This window comes from Gadus macrocephalus, chromosome 5, assembly GCF_031168955.1.
Source record: "Gadus macrocephalus chromosome 5, ASM3116895v1".
Taxonomy (NCBI): Eukaryota; Metazoa; Chordata; class Actinopteri; order Gadiformes; family Gadidae; genus Gadus; species Gadus macrocephalus.
Window position 1 is genome coordinate 175,958 of NC_082386.1, and position 5,166 is coordinate 181,123.

General features: G+C 41.4%; 1 pseudogene; it reads left to right on the forward strand.

Moving 5' to 3' along the window:
- The first annotated feature begins 4,777 nt into the window (after positions 1–4,777).
- LOC132458339 (5S ribosomal RNA) lies at positions 4,778–4,899 on the forward strand (annotated as a pseudogene).
- Positions 4,900–5,166: the final 267 nt, after the last annotated feature.

Sequence of the window (5,166 nt, forward strand, 5' to 3'; positions counted from 1 at the left end):
TGTGTATGTGTTGTCTGTATTAGAAATGCCAATATGGGTTAAGAACGACCTTAACAAAATTGTGTGTGATTTTATATGGGAGGGGAAGGGAGTTAAGATTGCACAGGGGACACTGGTGGGGAAAAAGGTGTGAAGGAGGGCTGCATTTATTAGATATAGAAACAAAAAAGACAGCATTAAGGATTAAAACGGTGAAGAAATATATTGTTGGAGGATATAAATATGGGTGGAAGGATTTTATGGAGAAATATATGAATGATGTGGGTGGCATAGGACAGTATGTGTGGTACATGGGCCTAAAACAGCCAATGACGATAACCATACCAGAATTTTATAGGGAGGTCTTTGAAGCCTGGAGGAAATTCTTACCTAAGATGCAATATGAATGTGAGAGGATACAACCGTTGGTAAAACTGCCCCTGTTTTTAAACGAAAAAATTAAACACAATGGCAAAACATTATATGAGCCCAAATTCATAGAAGGAGGGATTAGACAAATAAAGGACATCATTTATGAGGTCATCCCAGGATTCTTGAGAAACAATTGCATATATGATCAGGTATGTGAGGTGGAGGGGATGGATAATAGAGAGAAAATAAATAAAATATATGAAAAGATTAAAACCAGTATACCCTTAGAGTGGGCCAGGATCATCCAAAGTGAATGTGTGGTGAAGGGAGAAACAAGTATGCCTGAGCTATATGTGATGGAGAATGGGAAAAAGATTAAAATGGGAGAAATGAGTGTGAAGAAAGTATACAGATGGTTGATAGTGGATGTGATGAAGGAGCCGGCAGCTGAGAAAGTGTGGAGCAGAGTGTTTGTGGGTATGAATGTAAAGAAAATATGGTCAAATATGGGGATAAGGAATAATAGTATAGAGTGTGAGAACAACGATTTCTTGATCAGACACAATAGGATTTATACAAACGTGGTGCTAAATAAGATTAATAATGATGTAAATGTGATGTGTGATGTTTGCAAAAGTGGTCATGAGAGCTTTTTACATTATTTTTTGGACTGTGGGGAGTTAGTTGATTTCTTTGAGTTTTTGAAAGAACTGTTGAAAGAAAACTGGGCTGCTGAGTTGGACTTGGAGGGAGGGTGGAGGACATTGTTTTTGTTTGGTACGTTTGAAAAAAGAATAGACGTTAATTTTTGTCTAATGAATTTTGTTTTGAGCCATGCCAGACTCGCGGTCGTCTGCAGGAGGAACTACGCACACTTCGAGGGGCAGAAAGTGAAAATAAAAATGTTGTTTAAATCAATAATGAAAAGAGATGTGAATTTAATGCATAAGTATGGAGGGGACAAGGAGGAAAATTTCTTTTTGAGTGGGAGTAAATTAGTCTCTGAAGGGGAGGGAGGGGAGATTGTGTTTAACTGGTGAAAAGACCGGGGCATGCAGATTGAGCTGTATTTTTTGATTTGGCGCAACATTTGCCCTGTCTTCATCAGGATTAATTGATGTGGGGAGGATAAGGGAAGGAGATTAAGTTGGGTTTGTAAAAAAAATTTTTCCCCAGAGATGATGTATGTAAATAATACTCAACAAGTTATCGGTTGTTGTAAATGTGTGAACTGGAAAATAATAAAAAAAGATTAAAAAAAAAGAACACGCCCTATCTCGTCTGATCTCGGAAGCTAAGCAGGGTCGGGCCTGGTTAGTACTTGGATGGGAGACCGCCTGGGAATACCAGGTGCTGTAAGCTTTTTCTTTTTCAACTCGAGCTCATTGCCTCCGTGGCCTACCGTGACCTATGTTTACTGCCAACCGCTTTGGAGGATTTAAGCAACACACAAAGACTGACAACGTCTCTCAAAACTATTTTTGTGAAACATGAGGACAGTATAGTGATACTGCCAGCAGGGAGCACCAGAGAGCTGAAACGACAGTTGTACATTTCTTAAACTTTCACCGACAGGGCAGTGAGTTGCGTTAAAATCAATGGGATAGTCACAGATGCATTTAGACTGGAAAGGTCGGTTAGGCAAGGCTGTCCGCTGTCGGCACTGCTGTACTCCTTGTCGGCAGAGCCGCTAGCGGCACTACTAATGCAGAATGATAGGATCAGGGGTATAGAGTTACCAGAAGGGCGGGTTAGTTTATTATTTCAGTATGCGGATGACACGACAGTTACAGTTAGGGACAGGGAAAGTGTAGTTGAGGTTTTAGGTAGTGTAGAGATGTATGGCAGGGCATCAGGGGCGAAAATAAACATGGAAAAGTCAGAAATCATGTATGTAGGTGTGGAGAGAGCAGGTAGGAGGGAGATAGGATTGAAAGAGGAAAATGATTATTTTAGGATATTAGGTGTGAACTTAGGGATAAAGGATAAAGAAGGGAGAGATATGCAGTTTGAAGGGATAATGAATGGTATTAGGAAGACGTTAAGGTTTTGGAAACTTAGAGGGTTGAAGCTGAAGGGGAAGGTGACAGTTGTGAATGCGCTGGTAATGAGCAAGATTGTGTATGCAATGAATGTGTTGGATGTGCCTGATAGAGTTTTGAAGGAGGTGGAGAGAATGGTGAGTGAGTTTGTGTGGGGTGGGAAGGGAGTTAGGATAGCCAGGGAGGTGATGGAAAATGAGTATGAGGATGGTGGGTTAAAATTGATTAATTTAGAAAGGAGAAAGAAAGCACTTAGGGTGAAAATGGTGGTGAGATATCTAAAGGACAAGAGGGATCATATATGGAAGGTGTTTTTAAGGGAAGCAATTAATAAGTGTGGTGGGTGTGGAGAGAGTGGAGTGTATATGGAACTAAAGAAAGGTATGTTGGTTGGAGTGTCTGAGTTTTATAAGGAGGTGTTGGGAGCGTGGGGAGAGTTTGTGAAATGTGTGAAGTATGAGTGTAAGGATGTTAAGCAGGTATGGGAGCAACCAGTGTTTTTAAATCCAAAAATCACATTTGAGGGGAACACAATTTATAACCGGGTGATTTGGGGAGCAGGGGTTAGGAAGGTGAAGGATTTAGTTTATGAGTATGTACCTGGGTTCATGAGGGCACAGGTAATGGTCGACGAGGTGAGGGAAAGAGGGGATGAAATATGGTTGGGTACGGCACAGGGAGTGTTGGAAAGGATCAAGGAGGGTATGCCGAGAGAATGGGTTGGGATGATTGAGAGAGAGGCTGTGGTGAATGGGGAAGGTGAGATAGAAATGTATGTGGGGGAAGGAGAAAGGAGGGTGAGTCTGAAGAGTGTGAAAACGAGAGTAATGTATAGATGTTTAAGAGGGAAAGAAGTGAGGAGACCGGCGGCAGAGAAAGTATGGGTTAGAGTGATGATTGATATGGATGTAGGGGGAATATGGAGGAATTTAAGAGTGAAATGGAATTGTATTGAATGTGAAGATTTTGATTTCCTTTTACGGCACAATAGGGTGTTTAATAATTTAATAATCAGTAGGTTTGATGTGAATGTGAGGAAGGAATGTGATGTGTGCGGAGTGGGGGTGGAAACGTGTATGCATGAGTTTGTTGAATGTTGTGAGTTGGAGGGATACTTTGTGAAAATTAAAGGATTAATAAACAGATGTTGGGGAGGAGGGTTTGTGGAGAGAATGGAATGGAGAGAGTTGTGGCTGTTTGGTGTGACAAGTAGGGTGGAGGGTTGTAATGTTAATCTGTTAAATTATGTTTTAAGCCACGCAAGGTTTGCTGTCAAGCTCAGGAGAAATTTGGCCCATTTTGAGAAGAAGAGAGTTGAGGTATGGATTGTTTTTAAGAGTATAATGAGAAGAGATGTAAATATGGTGTATAGTTATGTTGGGGAAGATGAGTTTCTGGGAGGGTTTGTGGAGGGGAGCACTTTTGTTGTGCTTGGAGGCGATGGGGAAGTGAAATTGGATTTTGGATGAGTTGAAGGGGGCGCCTACGGGCTGGAGGTGCGGCTAAGAGGTCAGCAGGGTGACTGACTATTTTTATTTCTTGTTAATTAGTGTTTCAAGTTCATGACTTTTTGATTTGGTGAGGGGCCAGTGTATTGAAGGTTTTTACAAAAGCATCCTGGCTAACCCAGTATTGTTTGTAGTTATTTTTGTTTGAGATGGATCTGAAGTATCTTTCTTGTTTTATTTGTTTTATTTATGTATGATGGTGTATGTATATATTTTGTGTTAATAATTAAAAAAAAAAAAAAGAAAAAAAACATGCCCGATCTCGTCTGATCTCGGAAGCTAAGCAGGGTCGGGCCTGGTTAGTACTTGGATGGGAGACTGCCTGGGAATACCCGGTGCTGTAAGCTTTTTCTTTTTCAACTCGAGCTCATTGCCTCCGTGGCCTACCGTGACCTACCGTGACCTGATGTTTACTGCCAACCGCTTTGGAGGATTTAAGCAACATACAAAGACTGACAACGTCTCTCAAAACAATTTTTGTGAAACATGAGGACAGTATAGTGATACTGCCAGCAGGGAGCACCAGAGAGCTGAAACGACAGTTGTACATTTCTTAAACTTTCACCAACACAAACACGCACGCGCACTTCAGATCATGGGAGGACGGCAAAAAATCACCACCCATTCTCTGACACTTTAACCGTTAACCTTGGTTCAAACATTGAACATCACACGCACACGCAGTGTATTGCAGATAATTAATGAATTCAGATGTCACAATGATCGTTTACATGGATAAGGAGTCCTACTGAATCAATTACTGCCGTTTCTATCTAACTAATGATTGTTTTTGTAAAAGTGTCACGTTGAGCCTCAGCAGCTTTCTCACTCCTTATGTGCTACTGTATAAAACCTGGTTTTGCGCCTGCACTAATTGCTTACGGCCCTACCACCCTGAACATGCCCGATCTCGTCTGATCTCGGAAGCTAAGCAGGGTCGGGCCTGGTTAGTACATGGATGGGTGACCGCCTGGGAATGGCTCATGACCCCGCAAAGTCCCTATCCCTCAACCCAGGGATCGCTCAAGAAGGATCAAGGATCAAAACCGTTGGCTCCATCTGCTGGCCACTGGTGGGAGGTTTTATTACCAGAAATGTAAGGCACAAGGCCTAGATTATCAAAATCCACCAGTCTGCTGAATGTTTTGTTTATTATTTTCATACTTTGAGTTGATGTAGCTGATGAGATTCATATAATCAAGTGGAAAAGTGTTTAATTGTTACATTTCTGGGCTGAATTAAGAAAAAGAATAAGAATGTATTCA